The following is a 19,057-nucleotide window of genomic DNA, read 5'->3' on the forward strand; positions in this document are numbered from 1 at the left end:
ACTGCTGGCAGGAGAGAGCAACAACACACAGGAGTGGATGGACGCACCCAGTAACAGAGAGGGGAGAAGCCGCCTCCACCTCTTGGCAAAGTATAGCAGGAAGGTGAGTACTTATCCAAAGAATGAGGTTTTCAGTAGTCACCAGTCCTGAAAAGGTTTTAACAGTCTTAGCTGATGATGCAATGTATAACTGCAGAGAATACTACCTTGGTCTTAGGCGATATCTCGGCACTGAGGTGGAGACGCCGTCCTCCTGATATACCTCGGTGCTGAGTAGAACAGCTGTGTCTGGTGATGGGTGACAGCTGTCACCCAGGCTACTCCCATGATGCGGCAGCGCCCTCTGGTGCCTGGAGCCCGCACTCCAGGCAGGGCGCCCTCTGGTGGTGGTGGGCCAGCAGTACCTCCTCTTCAGCGGCCCACACAACATGTTCTCAGGGATCATGCTTCTGCAGAAGACAATACATAACTAACCTTTTATCACTTTGTCATCATATTTGCCCATCTTAGTTATATGTTTATTCAGGTAATTTTACCTTTTTTTCATGCATTTTCTACTGCCTGCAGGATTTTCAGTTGCTCAACATTAGGTTATTTCAGCAAAATATTGGTGGTGCAATGGTGTTGGGAGAACAGCCTGCTGTGACAAAGTAAAAGAAGTACTTGTATATCTGTACGTACTGTGCATTGAGGGTCAATTCCTGCAGTTTATTCATCTGGCATGTTTGTTGTGTCAAACTGTTTTTAGTTTGCATTAAAGGAAATTTGGATATTTTGGACATTTATCCATTATTGTTAATGATTATCAGATCATGTTATTTAACAGTTGCTAAGATCTGAAAACCTTGCAACATCAACAAACCAAGCTCAATTTTTCAATTTCAATTCATTTCATTTTACAGTCCCAATTCACAACAAAGCTGTGTCAAGGCGCTTCACACAAGTAATGTCTAACCTTACCAACCCCTAGAGCAAGCACAACAAACTCCATCTGATGACCAGACACAGAGGCCATTCTAATAGTTACAAGGTTTTTACAAAGTTTTTACCAAGCTCAGGAGACAGGAAAATCAGAATAGCATCAAAACAAAGTGCATTATTGAGATGAGCACGCAGTCATTGGCAGGGCGTCGTCCAATGCTACGGGATGCGGGGCCAGCATCCATCCATCACGTCATCATGAAGGAGTACATTCCAAAAGTAGACTGCAGTGTGCTGCATCAGCTTCAGCAAGGGCATCTCGTGGACAACACAACACTGTGATGTACTGGACAAAGAGGTTGTGTGTATGAGATTACCAGCATGTACAACTGAGTGTCATCAGCATAGCAATGAAAAGTAATCACATTACACTGCAGGATGTGCCCGAGGGGTGCTATATAAAGTGTTGTTATATAGAACACAATGAGAGCAACTGGATTGTTTGGAATGCAAGAACTAGAGAGGTGTAACACTGCTCTCTGTGCGGGGAAAGCTGTTTGCAAGGATCATTCTTAAGAGGATTATATCACCAAGCTATGACAAACAGATGGTGACTTTTGGGAGGTGCTGGGCTGGTTGCCTCATGTACAAGCAACTTGCGTGGACTTTCTACTAAAAGTTGGCGTACGCCAAAACCCTGAATCTGACTGACCGATCAGCAAGCTCACGCTGGAGTGCCCCTGATGCCAGGATTCCCAGTGTGGTCAGCACCTGTGGGCACAGACAACTGTCATGATTCAGCCCATTCTGGGCTCTTGTTATTATCTGGACTCGTGTGTATCGGTCTTCGATAATGTGTCTTTAATTTTCTGTTTATCATGATTTCAGTCCCTAGTTATATGTATTTGGCCATTGTATTTTAGTCACTTAAGTCTTGTTTTGGTTTTGTTCTGAGTATCTCTTTTCTGTGCATATTACTTTTGTCATTGGTTTTATGCTCTGTTTATCCTTTATTTTCTGGGTAGTCATTAGTTGTATTTTCTGTTTTACTGTTGCCACTTGTTGGTCCCGTTCTAGTGTGGTCTCTGCCTTTATTTTCTTGTTGATCACTGTCTTATGTTGGCACTCTTTTCTTGTCTTCTTCTCTGCGTTAAGTTTTTCAGTTTTTATCACAGTTGGTTGGGGTTTGATTTTCAGTCACTGAGTCTGTTTCTTTTAGTCACGCCCACCTGTCTACACCTGCCTCACCTCTGTCTTGTCTGACCACGCCCCTTCCAGCACTTTCCCTGACACCTGTGTCTTGTTTTCCTAATTACTGCACCTGTTATTTAAACCTCTCACTTTCTACTCTCCCTGCCAGTTTGTTTGTGCTTTCTAGTTCACGTTCCAGGCCTTTGTTTTGCTTTGTTTTGCTCTGCAGTGTTTTTGACCATGTTCTGCCTTTGACCTTGCTCTCGCCTCAGCCCATGACCATTGCTGCCTTGTGTTTTTGACCAGTGCGTGTTTTTTGGACCTCGCCTTAGCCTGTTCGCAGCCTGTACCACCGCCTCTCTGACTGTCTACTTGTGTACCGAATCCCTGCCTGCCTTTTTGAGATAAAGCCTTTTTACTATCACACCAAATCACACCTGTCCCTGTGAGTTTTGTGTTTGCGTCCATCCACCTTCTGTGCCACGCCTAGTCTGATCCTGACAACAACCTCCTGGCTCCTCACCGTATTGCGCTCTGGGCTGACTGCAGTTAAGTGCACAACTCCACTAACAGTGGCCTTGATAATCGAAATCGGTTTCAGAGGCACTTATCCTCATTTGAAAGTAAATCCTTGTGTTCCCTGAAAACACGCTCACGTCAGATTGCACCATTTGCAAGGTGCTCTAACAACGCTAATGCAGCCATTGTGCATGTGCATGCTTTTATATCCATCCATATAATTGCAAACACGTGGGTGTGTTAAATGTTCATCAGTATGTCTCTGATGTGCACATCACTCTGACTTTTTGTTTTCACACTCTGATGACTTCTTGTTTTCACAGTATTAACAGTTCCCTGCATCATGTGCACATGTTGGAGATGGTACAATAGCTCTAGCAACGTGCGTACACCAGCCAGGATTTTGTGTGATGCACCACACATTTCCACGCTCAGGTACTTTTGATACATCTGCACGCAACTCAGTCTCACGGCATGTCATGATTCAGCAGCACGAAATATACATTAATCTATTGGTTCGTGATATTGTCACGAAAAGCACCTCATTTTCGTCACGGCAGCCTAAATTTATTCTTATTCATTCTGTGATGGCTGCACAAAATTAAAAGTGAAGCATGTGGGGGGGTCGAGGTGGTTATGGTTAGGGTTTGGGGAAGGAGTATGGTTAGCTTATGGTTAAGGTTAGGGTTGGGGGTAGGAGTAGGGTACATAATAGTGAGTTTAAAAAAGCCCTGTCACAAAAATTTGAATAATTTCGTGACGGGAGCACGAAAAAAAAAAAGTGAGACTGGGCTGCTGCACGTGGAAGCGGCGTCTGCCATGTTTTTGTGTGTACACATGCTTTGTACATGAGGTCACAGGGCCTGAGGTGTTTCATAGTGTGGTGGAAGCCATAATGCGGTAAACTGCTGCAGCAGATGCAAACAAGCATATTTTGTTTTATAAGTTTTTTTTTGTTTTTTTTTACAATAGCTTGTATCAATGTCAAGATATTTTTATCCTTATATATTTATTTTTGCAAATGTCATGCAATTGTTGCACTGGTTAAGGTCCCAGTCACACAAGAGTAAAAACAAGATGGCACTCTTCTTGCAACCAGGACAACAATAGTGGTTGCTTGGTGATTGTAGACAGTTGTGACGCTGCCAGCAACTGACTGCAAGTAGTTGCATTGACCAGTTGGTCATGTTGAAGTTAAGTGTGCAGCACCCTCAACCTCCACGTGAAGTGGTAAATGGACTGCATTTATATACCGCCTTTCCATCTGCATCAGACGCTCACAGTGCTTTAGAATAATGCCTCACATTCACCCCGATGTCAGGTTGCTGCCATACAAAGTGCTCACTACACACTGGGAGCAACTTGGGGGTTAAGGACCTTGCCTAAGGGTTCCTTAGTGATTTTCCAGTCAGGCTGGGATTTGAACCGAGGATCCTCTGGTGTCAAGCCCAACACTTAACCACTAGACCATCACCTCCCCCTAATCGATCTGCTGTGGAGACCACAGCAAAAAAAGGGAGAACCTGAAAGAACTCTTCCTCGTCCTAAAACTCAAGAACCACTAAACCATTAAATGTTTACATTAATTCTGATTATTCTCAGTCATTGTCTTTGATGTTTTATTTGATGTTTTCATCATAAAACCCACAGTTTATTCTTAAAATCAATGTTTATCTCCTACACTTGTGTTTTAGTATGAGTTAGGGGTTGACAGTCACTATATCAACTGAGTTGTGTCCCTTGCCCATATGGGTTACTTACTTGTATTAATATTAAATTAATTAAACTTAATCTGTTGTCCTGCTCCAGTACCACTACATGCAGCCGCAGAGAGACAGCTCTGGTCACAGAAACAACAGACCACAACAGATATGCAATGGTAGCCGATTTGTCAGTCATATGACGTATTATTTCATACTGATTGCATGTCATCCGTTCACTTACAGTAAACACCCACAGCAGGTGGGTGGCCACAGACATGGTGCCATTGTCAAAAATTGTCAAGAATTCATGGTTGCTAGGTGATTGCACAAGGGTGTACTAATTTGGGTTATGCTGTGGTTGCCACCATTGTTTTACTGGTATCAATGAGCCAATACTGAAGAATGAACCACAGATATGATATTGCTGAGTGGGGTGTGGCCAAAAGTGCAACATCCTTCAGGATTTAACAGACAGGGAGCAATGCAAGAGTTGGTTTCTCCCCTGGATGTTTGCAATGTTAGTATTCACTTTCATTCAAGATGCTGATTGATTTATCCAAGACACCATGTAAAATCCTTCTTTTCTCAAGGTATGCAACAAGGCAACATATGGCTATTTCTCTGTGTACTTAAGTTTACTGTGCAAAAAGAGGAAGGGGTGATCAAGAGAAAACACAGAAATGAATATATTCTTAATGGTTGACAGCCAGCAACTTCGTTTCCAAACAGTCTCTACTTGCAACTTCAGCTTTGACAAGACACTTCATCTATATTATGCCCTGTAATGGGCACCCGGCTTGTGATGCAGGGATAAACAGCAGGACCAGTGGGCCTCATTGCCTGTTTTCAAACTTACCTCTTCTTTTCTGCCTCATGGCACAAATAAAAGTCTCTCTCCAGTTGAGCAGATTTGTCAAATTAAACTTTATCAATTTTATCAAGTACTATGATAAACTAAATGCTACGTTGATGAATTACACTATTAAATATGTTGACCATTACCTACATACGTATGTGTCAGATTACAACATATTCCATCATCTATTTTATAAATATCTTTATTCAGTGAAATGCAATACATAACAGTAGTAAAGAAATCAATGAATAAAATAAAATTATAATGTAATTAAAAAAAACAAACAGAAAAACTACATAAAACAATAGTGCACAACCAAATAAAATCTAAAACTCACACATAGTTTACCTTATAGTAATCCAAGTGTAGTGAAAGTAATATTCTTTTCACCACAAATAGATAAACAAGAGAGAATGGGTATACTTTTCACTCATATACTGCAGTGAATGTGCACTCCTTTCACTACAAAAACATAAATAATCGTAACAGTGATTTGGTATTTTTTTTTTTCACTCATGGTGGATCTGCCATGCTCATCCAGTGGCAGGGTAGTGTATAATCTCAGAGATCTCATCTCGTCTAAACAAGAAGCTGATGGTACTGTTCCTGTGTGTCAAACCAGAATGCATCTATTTGAGAAATTTCCTATCTACTTGACACTCCATGGCAGAATTTCTGTAACATAGGGAGGTAATTTACAGTGTGTTCTGCAAGGTAACCTGAACATTCTCCTCATGGCCTTCCTCCAAGTAACAGTCTGGTAAATTCTGGGTGGTACATCTGAGCAAATAACACACCATATAGACTTGTTGGAAAAGGGATCCTTTAACATCCGAAGATATGCAGCCAAGATCACCTATAAATGCATTAAATTTTCGATTAAAGTCTGAGATAACTGATTTAACAAGCGGGTCATTTCTGTTCCCTTTTAGTGTATACCCCAACTAAACCAAGTCCTTCAACTACAGTAACCTGATGTCCTTCAACAAAAAGTTTTGGTTTGATGTTTGTGTCTCCTTTGGTAAAACCAACTGCTTGACACTTACTGCCATTAAATTTTACAAGATATCTCCCAGCATAGCTCTCACATGTTGCGATCATCGCATTCATGGCAGTTTGGGAGGGTGACAAAAGTAGGACATCATCAGCATACCCAATGACTCCACAATATTTGTTTCCCAACATAACCACCCAAGCTAGTATCTTCTAGATCTTTCAACAGACCATCAATGTACACCGCAAACAGTGTAGGGCTTACAACTTTTCCCTGTTGACTCCATTACTGGGACAAAACCATCCGGATTTACTATTGTTTGTATTCACACACTTTTTTTGATTGAGGTACATTTCAGCAATGTCATGTATACTGAATTAATACCATGCTGAACCAGCAGTGAGAACAATCTGGAATATTCTACCCTGTCAAATGCTTTGGAGGCATCCAATGCTAACCCATAAACTTTTACCACCATTCAAAAATGTAATAGTCCAACTGTCTGCAAGCAGCACTGAAGTGGCTAAGGCAGTTGAATGTTTGTCTTGGCATCCAAATTAGGAAAAGTGTCCTTAAAAATTAAGAATATGCCAACATTCATTGGTTTTTGGTAATATATTTGTTACAGTACCAAACGTTTGACTGGTAGCTTACAACAAAATTATGCACAACTTAAAATGTTCTTTTTTCAGCCCAGATTTCTTGTATCAGACCGCTTCTATCATCCATCCATTTCAACTGCATCCCACAGCACAGGGGCAAGCTGATAGAATATGTATCTACATATCAAGTTGCCACATGTTTTTACACTGGATGCTCTTGTGATGCAACTCCCATACATGGAGAATGGTGTGGTTTTGGAATGGGCACCTTTGTTTTGGAAGCAAGTGTACTGATAAGTGGCCACCACAAACTCAACTTGTAATCTAACAAAACTGGATTAAAATCAATGATTAAACAAAATAAAAAGTAAACATCCATAGAAAAATACAAAACTGAACTTTACTGCTTCACCTCAGGGAGATTTGTGTGCTGCATTCCTGACAAGTGCTGAGTGATGAGGTGATGGAACTGTGTACAGTGTGTTTTACCAACCCAATCGCATGTCATTTCGTGATGACATCACCAAAGAAAAAAAAAAAGATCTATTATTCATGATACTGTCATGAAAATGTGGCACTCGGGAGCACAAAGAAAAGCATGAAATGGCTTGTTTTTACATACATGCTTGTGCACAGATCCATGAACTCATTAGAAAAAACGCTTACTTTGAGTTCTGTGATAAAATAACTGTGCCAGATTACAGCACATCCCAGCACTTTAAGGTGTTGACAGATGACAATCTCCACTCAGTGTGATTTTTACTTTGAAACTAGTGCATTGCCCAGGCGGATCCATAGGTAGATGCCATTGTCAAGGGGTGGTAATAAATTAAGCAAAGCTTGTATAATGAATTGGAATGGCATGTGAATCCAGAATGTTTTTAGAACCTTCCTGTTTAATTGTGCATTTTTTCAATGTTAATTTACTGTCTAATGTATTTTTAAATTGTTTAGGTTGTTGTTATCATACAACAGTATTGTTATCAGTATTATTATTATTTATTTATACATGTTTCTGTTTTCTTGGGTCCTCCATGTATTTTTAACATATGTAAAATTATATTATGTACTTGCGCACATTGAACTTATTAAATAAAATCACACACACATGCTTTAAATATAAAGATGATTACCGCCCCCTGCTGGAATGCGTGTGAGTCCAGAATGTAGGTAGCAGTGTCCATTGTTCAGTGTTGTTAGCTAGCTTCTTCCCAAAAATATTAGTCCTATCAAGTTCCATTTTGGCGGCATTCAATGTTGACCCAAAATACATAAGCATACTGAACGGCAAATGCCAGCTGTTCATAGTTTCTCTGTGATCTAGATGCACACATGCAGAGCTTTTTGTTTTTTGTCGCATTTTTGCTGCAAGTAGGTGCGGCAAAATGACAGAGACGGTGGTGCAAGACATCAAACAATACACTCTCCACACACACACATACACAGAGGCCACTTGGCTATTATAATATAGATAAATGCAGTTATCATTTTAAAAAAGATGTCAGCATGACACAAATCACATCTATATAACTTTGCAATTAATGCGTGGTTCATATGCATTAATCATGTGAACATCTGTGATCCATTACACGACCATATGGCACTGTGAATTAATACACAGAATGCTCGACATTTTTTCTTCACATTTTATCCCTAAGTTTATATTGGGGACAAGGAAATGGGGTACTTTGTAACAACAGTCTGGGAAATCAGCAGCAGATGGCGGCTGTGATCATATCGTGGTTAGCAGTGGGCAGCAGCAATGCCAGTCTGGGTCAATAACCCTAAGTCTAAATGCTCAAGTCACCTTTGTTTTCACTAAATTATCAAACTAATCCTTGCCAAATGGTCCTTCATGATTTTAAGGCCTGACATGATCCAAGGCTCCTCCTATAAATAAACAGTAATTACAGGAGGATAATATAGTGTCATACACAGAACACTTCAGTTCCTCCAATCGACATTTTATCATGACGTTTGTGTTTTGGACAAGGTCAAGGCACTTCTTAACAACAACATCAAAAGCCAGCAGGATGTGGTAGGTGTGGGTTCTTCACAACAACAGTCTCAAGAGATAGGTTGAGGTTGATGGCTCTGATCGTATAGTGGTTAGTAATCTGCGTTGTGGTTGCAGTAACCATGGTTCTAATGCAGGTCACAGCAACCTTTTACTTTCCAAGCTGTAAATTGCAAAATGGTCTCGTTTAGCACATCTTGAATAAGAAAGCCAAATGCTCAAGTCACTTTTTTTGTTACTGAGAACCAACCCGAACATCAACAACTCATGCTTGCCACATGGCCCTTCATGATTTAAGGTCTGACATGAACCAAGGCTCCTCTAGAAATAAATAGTAATAACAGTATGGCAATATAGCTGTCATGGAACATGGAGGCATGTCACAGAAAGCTGACAGACACAAGTGTAGAGTCACAGGACTGTGGCGTAGCAGTAATCAGAAAGGCTTTATGTAGAAATCAGGCAAAGGTTTGACACACAGTTTGACAGACAGCCAGGCAGAGGTAACAAACAGCCCTGAGACAGAAGGTGTGGTCCAAAAAACGAGCAAAGTTCAAAAACACAGAGAGACAAAGCTCAAAGGCTGAGAAAAGAGCAAGGCCCAAAAACAAAGCGGAATCATACATGGCTAGGCAGAAGACCATCACCTCAGGGGAGCTGATGGTCTAGTGGTTAAGGCATTGGGTTTGAGACCAGAAGATCCTCGGTCTGAAGTGAGCGCCTTGTGTGGCAGCACCCTCACATCGGGGTGAATGTGAGGCATTATTTGTAAAAGCGCATCTGATGCAGAAAAGCACTATATAAATGCAGTCCATTTACCATTTACCAATGATGAAACTATGGCAATGATAATAATACAAAGGCTGGAATGAATGCAAAAACCACAATGAACTGGCAGAGACAAACATACCACGCAAGGCTTAAAGACAGTGGGTAATTATGGCCTGATGTGAGGCAGGTGCAGAGAACGTTAAGGAAGAGGGTGTGGTCAGATGAGACAAAGATGTGGGAAGACAGGAGACAAAAGGATTAGTGACAGATAGGGCATGACAGCCCAAGAGCATAGGTAAGCATATCCATGATAGTAACACCAGCTATAACCATCAAAATAAAATACCTAAAGCAAAGATAAGCAAAACGGAAGGCCTAATATAAAGCCAACACAAAAAGACATAGAATCAAACAGGAAAACAAAGGTAAGACCAGAAAAGAGAGTATAACAAACAGATAATCAAAAGAGGGGCCAGACTGCAGATCAAAGGGCGGGGAAGCAGACACAGAGAGGGAACAAACCATGACACAGACCCAGACAAGGGGCAGACCGTCACAATAGAGTCATACACAGAAAACATCAATACTTTTATCGACATTTCATTGCTACAATTGTGTTGGGGACAAGGTCTAGATCTAGGTTTCTAAAGACAACAGGATGCGATTGCTCTGATTGTATAGTGGTTGGTACTCTGTGTTGTGGTCACAGCAACCTTGGTTTGACTCCAGGTCACACCAACATTTTACTTTACCAGTTGTAAAATGCTCATGTAATGGAGCCATGAATAAGAAAGTAAAATGCTCAAGTCACCTTTTGTCACTCGAACCAAACATAATGGTCTTCACGTAGCCCTTGTCAAATGGCTCTTCGTGTTTTTTCAGGCCTGACATGATCCAATGTAACACTGGAAAAATGGGAGAACTTCTGGTTAGGGTCTGGCCTTCTGCTGGCTGGTTAATTTAGAGGCTGACTTGGTGCCACCACTTTAAAAATACATGTAAACATGTCAGTCTGACTTAAATTGGACCTACATTAAATTTTGCAAAGTCCACACAAAATCACACAGATGATGCAGTTGTATTTGGCTGGTTGGTCATAAAAACGGCTGGCACAAATGCACAGCTCTGGGTGTAAAAAGCCTTTACTGAGGAGATAGCAGAGATCTGTACAGCGAGTAGGCAGTCCAGAAAACAACAGCAGTACAAAAATCATCAGGCTGAGGCATGGTTGATCAAACAGGCATACACTAGGACAGGAACACTATGAGGCAGGCAGGACTATGGAACTCAAGGACAGAGCTGGAAGGGCCAAGGCACACAAATTGGTGAGGGACTAAAGCACCCATGCACCCAGCTTATATAACCCCAGGTGACGAGCTGCAAATTAGGAACAGGTGTCCATGGAAAGCACCAGAACAAGGGCGTGGCCAGAGAGAGTGAAACACCCACCACCAAGAATCAAGAGACAGACAAGAGAGATAGAGACAGACAGACCAAGCAGAAAACCCAGTAAGAGAATAATCAAACAGAAACCCAATGAATCAGAAAAAATAACAAACAGACCAGAAAAAATAAAACCAGATAACTAGACAAAAGGTCAAACCCTGACAAACTGAATGTCAAATAACTCCTGCATGTATATGTGCAGCTGGACTCAAATTGGTCAAGGCTCTCTGCACAGGATCTGTAATTTCCTTCTCAGGCTTTGACCTGGAAGAAGAACAATGCAAAGATGATGACTAGAGTGGCACTGGTGCTGGTAACAACAGACACCATCATGCCAACAGAGAGCAAGAACCCACTTTTGGTCCAAAGAAGAAACAGAGTTTATACCTCGTCAACTTAGAGTTCAATATTTTGAGATATATGAACGGGAGAAAAACGAGGTATGGTGACCTGTTCAACAAAGTCATGTAACAGCTGGAAGCACCTTGTACCAAGCCTCAAAGCATAGCATGGGACACTGCATTCAGTCCTTCAGTATCAGTTGAGTTGCTATAACATTACCTTAAACCAACTTAGTTCACTAATATGTCACAAGCTCGCACAGGAATGCAAAGAAATGGATAAGAGGCCACTATGTGACGGAATGTGTTTCAAACCCTAAATACAGGAATGGCTATATCCATTCCTATATATATATATATATATATATATATATATATATATATAACAAATGTAATGAATGTGACCAGACAGAACAGGAAATATGTGCCGCATGGCACAAAGCAAGCCGTGATGAAGCTCACAGGACATGTTCTGGCATGTCCAGGCACATCCACCAATTTCTCGGATAATCACTCGATGGAAAACCACCGACAGCTGTCTGAACGCCATCTCAAAGCCTTCCTGTGAGACCAAAATGGAGGTGGTTTTGTCTCATTCCAGTAGCGAATCAATCGTGACGCGTGAAGCCTCTGCTCGGCTGGTCACGGATCCATACAGCCATCCGTTTAGAAATGAATGGTCGCTCAGCCTGTCGATGGCGGCTTTGGAGCGCGGCGCACCACCAGTCGCTCTGGGCCATCCTTAAAGCGACAGTAACACTCCGTAATCTCTTTGAAGCCCATAAAATTATCATCCAAAACCATCTGAATTTCTCGAATGGTGTCCACTTTGATGTCCCTCACAGTTTCTGAAAAAATTTTGATCAAGCAAAGCGGCAGTCTCTGAGCCATTCCTAAACAATGAAAAAAACGATGAGGGGGTGGACCACTCCTCACTCAAAGCCTGCTCACAGGCGAATGATGCAACCGACAGGCGTAAAAAAACTCACACATGCGCACGAAGTTTCAAGCTTGGCTGACGCAATCACATGTGATTCAAATCCACATGGTTTGTGAAAAAAATAATAAGGTCGGATACTTTTCTAATAGACCTCGTAGCTCACAACTGTCCTCAATTAATCTGTTTTGTGTGTGTGTGTGTGTGTGTGTTGTAACAGTCCATTTTAATAGTCATTACCATGGTATTACAGTATTATTGCCTCAAGAGGGAGCCCCTGTGTTTTACCATAGATAATGGTCCTTTTTTCTTTCTTCTTTCGCTCTCATGTCATGGACTCGGCGTGTGTACTCGGACCGCTGTGCAACCTCCAGTAAACTTGTGGTAAAGCTGGCAACCTCTCTTTTTCTTTTGGTAAATAAACTGGCATTTTGTGGAAATGTACAACTACAAGTATGTGCTCTTTTGCTATCCAGCAGCACCTGTCATGGCTAACTACAGCCCGCACCACCACACGTTACAAGTGGCGCCCGAACATTGTTTTCTCTGGACTCAATCAAGTTTTGGATCCCAAAAAGGATTCTTTTGCCTCACGTATACATTTTTTTAGTGATCCCAGTGCTTTTGTGGACGCTCCGGACGTTTCCCAGTCATAGCTGCAGCCTCGTGCAGGCGGGACCTGACTATTTCCTTGATGCCCATGAGTGCAATACAGTTTTACCTTGACTGGATGAAGCTAATTCCACCAAGAAAATGCAACCTGTGGATCAGTTATGTGGAATCACCACGTGGATTTGTTTCTACAAATGCCCACATCCGTTGGAAGACAAAAACTGAACTTTTCACGCTGTTTTGGCACTGCGAGGGAATCTTTTTGTCCACATTAAAGTACACAGACATTTACCCCTCTGCTGAAATTAGACGGACCCTTGACTGTAAGTAGTGACTTTTCGACCACAAACAGTAGTGTTAGTCATATATTATCGTAAAATATGACTATATAAAACTACTTTACACTATTTACCTGGTTGTACTTTGTCATGCTTATAGTAATACAGTGATAATGACCATTCTGGTTTCAGTCTAATTTTGGGTAACATTTTTTTGAGTGGCTTTCCTCTAAATTTAGTCTTGACCAGCACCTTTAGGCGTGTTTTTTTTTTTTTTTTTTCACTTTTGGTCAACATAGCTTAGTCTGACTGACTCTTTTTGCTTACTATTAAGGCCCTGTGCTGTGTTTAAGTGTGCTTTATTTTTGGAAAGCACAATGGCACGTTACCCGCACGATTTTGACTCAGACATGGGACTCACCCCTTTACCGATACACAGTATTGTTGAAAATAAAATTCCTGACCTTAACCAACAAGTAGTGGATTTGAGAACAGAAGATGACAGACTGTTTACGTGACTCAATGAACATTCAGCAGACTTTACTGAAGCAGTGGGGGCCGTCTCAACGAGGAAAACCCTTTTATCCTGCAATCATACAGTCTCCTGTTTTCTCAATGGCTACGTCCATGCCTCACGTCCCTACAGCAGTCGGAGCTGAATCTACAGTCAATGCTAAAGGTACTAATCCATTCCTGCCTACCAATCCATTTCTACACACCAATCCTTTCCTGCCACCTCAGTCACTCGAGCTCAGCAATGCATCAAGGGTGATAGCAGCTGCTTTACATCACACCAAGCTAGAGCCACCGGTATATGCTGGGGACAATAAAGTGCAACCTGAGGACTGGTTACAAGCTGTTGCTACATACAAATCCTCATTCGGCTTAACAGATGGACAAAGTACTAAATGAACTTCCACACTTTCTTGCTAAAGAGCCCGGGAAATGGTTCAAAGTCCTGAGCTCCCACATCACCTCATGGGCCCAGTTCTGTCAGCTCTTCAGGACAGTTTTTCTGCCTTCTGACAACCAAGAATGCATTCTGAGGGGACTTTTGGATCGTGTCCAGGCTCAGGATGAACCGCTCCCCATCCTTTGTGGCCCACATGCTGAGTGAGTTTAATAAACTGAAAAGTCCGCCACCTGAAAAAGAGCAAATCAACTTGATTAGCAAGCACTCTCTTGAAAAATACAGAGTTGCGCTGTATGGAGCTAATATTACTTCTGTAATGGAACTTTTGCTACATGCTCATGAGCTCCACTCAGTGCTTGGACCAAGTGGACCACAGACTTTTTCCCGTTACAAAGAACAGCGCAAGCCTGAGCCATACTGCTTTAAATGCTCTAAACCAGGATTCACATCGCGCACCTGCCCAAATTGCAACGGCCAGCCTTCTTCTATGCAAACCCCTGCAGATGCTACGCGGCCCAACCCATTTCAAACCATCTCCAGCGTCTGGTCCCCTGACTCAGGCCAACACAAAAACAACGACAGCGCCCGGGCCCCGACAGAAAGCAAGCAATCGGGAAACTGCAGGGGAGGGAGGACATTTTGCAGAGGCCAACCTCCCTCCAGCCGCTAACAGAGCCTCATTCACCTACGACACCCCAAGATGGTCCAATTCCTCGGAAACTTGGAGGACAATTTTTCCAAAGCCCACTGGAATACTCCTCTGAGAACAAAAGTCAGCTTCAACGCTACATCTTTGGAGGCTACTCTTGACACTGGTGCTTCCCTCTCAGCAGTAAGAGCAGAATCTCATTTAAGTCAATGGCACCCTACCCCAACAAAACAAGTGAGTGAATTGGTCCTGCAGTCAACCTCGCCAATAATGCTCCTTGCATCCCTGAGGGTGTCACTTGGCTCAACATTGGATTCATGAACAAGAACTTTTTACCAGCGTTTTGCAGTAATACCAAAGTTCTCTTCTCCTTTTCATCCTGGGAATGGATTTAATGTCCAGAGCTTCATTGTCTATCCACATTCCCACAAGGACAGTCTACATTGATGATATTCTTTGCCCCCTTTCAGATGAAGAGGAGGATTGCCAAAATGATTACTCGCATTCAGCGGAAACAGTAATGTCAATGGACTTACTAAACTCAAACCTTCACGCAAAAGTGTCTGAAGCCAGCCTCTCAGAGGACAACAAAGCACTTTGCTCAATCTGCTCACCAGCTTTGGCCCCATGTTTGACGGTCATCTTGGTCAAACCTCTCTCGCCGAGCATGTCATAGAGACTGCTAATGTTACGCCTGTGAATCGACCACCCTATCGCACGTCACCTGCGAGAAGCGTGTGATTGAAGAACAGGTGCAGCAGATGCTTAAAGACAATATTATCGAAGCTTCCACAAGCCCCTGGGCTGCTCCCGTGGTCATCGTCAACAGAGCCACTACTGACCCACGGTTTGTTTAGACTTCGAGGTCTCAACCAGTTACTCAAAGGACTCCTATCCCTTACCTCGAATAGATGAGTCTTTACACTTCGTGGCTAGGGGTAAGTGCATCTCAGCACTGGACTTGGCACGAGGTTATTGGCAAGTTGCTGTTGCAGAGGACTCTAAGCCAAAAACTGCCTTCATTTCACACTGTGGCCTCTTTCAGTTTCAGGTGCTACCTTTTGGACTTGCAACGCACCTGCGACTTTCAAAGACTCATGAAACTCTGTACTTGCCGGCCTCATTTATAAAACGTGCACAATCTACCTCGACGACATTGTTATTGCCTCACCCACCTTTGAACAGCACTTGGCAGATCTTAAAGAAGTGCTGGACAGACTCCGAGATGCTGGCCTGTCAGTGAAGCTCAGTAAGTGCCAGTTCTGCCTCAAAGAGTTCACCTTCCTAGGCTACCGCATCTCCTCATCAGATGTTAAACCGGATCCAGACAAAGTTAAGGCAGTTAAGGAGTTTAACACCCCACCTCGGTGAAACACGTCCGTCAGTTTCTCGGCCTGACTGGCTATTATCGTCGCTTCATTCAGGATTACGCCGTCACGCTCTGACAAGAAAGGATGCCACTTTCTGCTGGGACGACAACTGCCAAAGAGCCATGGACGTTTTGAAAGACCATGTCACATCAGCCCCTGTCCTGTCATTTCCTGACTTCAAGCGTCCCTTTTTCATTCACACTGATGCTTGTGACATTGGTCTTGGTGCTGCATTAATGCAAAAGGATGACAAAGGTCGTGAGTATGCTGTTGCCTTCGCTAGTCGCTCCCTTCACAAAGCTGAACTCCCCTACTGCACTTCAGAAAAGGAGTGCCTTGCTGTGATATGGGCCCTGGAGCACTTTCGCCCATATGTTGAAGGTATGCATGTTACTATTTACACTGACCACAGCAGTCTTAAATGGCTGATGTCTTGTCCAAACCCCACTGGTCGGCTTGCCCGCTGGTCACTTCCTTCAAGACTTTGATTTCACGATTGTGCACAAACCTGGCACACACAACAAAGTGCCAGATGCACTGTCATGTGACCCCTTACCTCTGACTTGTGACAGCCCAACAGATCTCTTGCCTGAGCATGCTGTGATTGGCAGTTTGGACATTCGTGCCCTGCCCCCTGTGATGCTTTCTGACTGTTTGCAGTTGAGACAGTTACAGTTAGATGATCCTGTCACAGGCCCTACTCAGAGACATCAAAGCCGACTCACGGATCAACTCAGAGTGAAAATCTGTTTCATTATTGTGCATGACTCTTTACTGTATTGTAAAGATTCTAAGTCCAAATGCGCTTTGCACCCTTTGAAAGAGCTGAAACTGTTTGCCCCATCTGTTAGAGGCACCTTGCTTGAGTATTACCATGACCACCCCACTGCAGGTCATCTTGGTGTTTCTAAGACCTTAGCTAGGCTGCGCTTCAGGTTTTTCTGGCCCAAAATGGCAGCTGATGTCAAACGCTATGTAACCTCATTCTCAGTCTGCCAGTTCACTAAGTCTAGTCAGAGAAAACCTTCAGGTCTTATGGTTCCCATTGTACCTCAGAAACCCTGGGAGTATGTTGGCGTAGATTTTGTTGGCCCTCTACCCCGCACCCCAGGTGGTAATGCTTACCTGATCGTGTTTGTTGACTACATGACTAAGTGGATTGAAGCAAGTGCTGTGAAAGAAGCTACATCTCAGGTTGCAGTTGGTAAATTCATTTCTGACATTTTTGTCAGACATGGTGCACCCACTTACTTGATTTCTGACAGAGGGTCTCCTTTTGTGAGTGAACTTTTCAAACATGTATCAGCCATAGGCTCTGTACACAGACTCACTACGGCTTACCACCCTCAGACAAATGCTACTGAACGTGTCAGCCGCACTCTGAAAACTGCCATACACGCTTATGTAGGTGACAAGCACACTTCATGGGACAAGTACCTCCCCCAGATTTGCTTTGCTCTATGTACCGCCCCACATGACAGTACTGGACTGAGTCCCTCCATGATGCTTTATGGTCGTGAGTTGGACACCCCACTTGACCTCATCACACAACCCTCCAGTGACGGTGTTGACAAGCCAGGTGTACCTTACCCTGAGACTCTCAGAGCCTCCTTGCAGGAAGCTCATGATCATGTGATCATGATCATTCCTTCCCACTGTAGCCAAGTGCTTGCTCACAGGGGGTCGTTTTGACCGTTGGGGTTTTACATAATTATTGTATGGCCTTGCCTTACAATATAAAGCGCCTTGGGGCAACTGTTTGTTGTGATTTGGCGCTATATAAAAAAATTGATTGATTGATTGATGTGAGAGCAGCTCTTGACTATAGTCATGACAGACAAAACACTACTATGACTTGAGACATCGACATGCCACATTTAATGTCGGTGACCGCGTTAGGGTTAAGACGCACCCCAGGTCTGATGCTCAGTCTAACTTTGCTGCTAAACTTGCACCGCTGTTTGAAGGTCCTCTGTGTGTATCTCAAAAGCTCAGTGATGTTAACTACAGACTCGCACGAGCGGACTCTGGTGCTGATGCTGGTGTTTATCATGTTGTGAATATGCACCCATTCCATACTTGGGACTCTCTCTCTTCCAAAGGACACTCTGTTTCCTCTCCTTTTGCAAGTGGGACCCCTGAGGTTTATGAACAATGATTCTTTTGCCCCTCAGGCCCCGCCACATACACTGACACTGACCCAATTCCCTTTAATTTACCGGACGTTGACTCAAATACCGACGTGGACACTGATTCCAATGGTCTTTTGCTCAGTTCTAGCCCAGACCTGGTTTCTACTGGACATTACAACCTCAGGCCCAGACAGTGCCCCAGGATCACGTCTGGTTGGCATGACAGAAGATGGACAATGTTTTTCACACTGACAGACTTGATCTGAAGTGACTTGTTTTGGTGGAATAACTTGTTCCCTCTGTTGCGTTGTTTCACTGCATTTCAATGTTTCAGGGTGTAGATGTTGTTAATGCTACTCAGCCCATGTTAAGCACTCTTCAGTGAGCGGTGGTTCGTGTTTAAAAAAAAAAAGATTTCCACGATACATAGTTCTATTTTTATCTTGCCTAATGTATTTGCATTTTGATTTTAGTACATTCTCTTTGCCCTGAGTGTTATCCAACCTTAACTATGCTCTATGTACAGGATGCTAGTAGGTGTGGTATAGTGCATGTTCATGTTCTGTGTACGGCTGGGGACAGCCTTTTCTCACGAGGGAGGACTATGTTACAGTCCATTTTAATAGTCATTACCATGGTATTACAGTATTACGCCTCAAGAGGGCGCCCCTGTGTTTTACCATAGATAATGGTCCTTTTTTTTCTTCTTCGCTCTCATGTCATGGACTCGGCCATGTGTACTCGGACCGCTGTGCAACCTCCAGTAACTTGTGGTAAAGCTGGCAACTTCTCTTTTTTCTTTTGG

The 19,057-nt window shown here is 42.9% G+C and overlaps 1 long non-coding RNA gene across 1 annotated transcript in view; it reads right to left on the bottom strand.

The window, feature by feature from the left end:
• Positions 1-18,466, bottom strand: part of LOC117516498 — a 30,430-nt gene extending 11,964 nt beyond the window's left edge. Inside the window, exon 1 of the long non-coding RNA XR_004562430.1 lies at positions 18,351-18,466. This is a non-coding gene — a long non-coding RNA (uncharacterized LOC117516498). The remainder of the gene's footprint in view (positions 1-18,350) is intronic.
• Between the last annotated feature and the right edge of the window lie 591 nt (positions 18,467-19,057).

This window comes from Thalassophryne amazonica, chromosome 9, assembly GCF_902500255.1.
Source record: "Thalassophryne amazonica chromosome 9, fThaAma1.1, whole genome shotgun sequence".
NCBI classification, from domain to species: Eukaryota; Metazoa; Chordata; class Actinopteri; order Batrachoidiformes; family Batrachoididae; genus Thalassophryne; species Thalassophryne amazonica.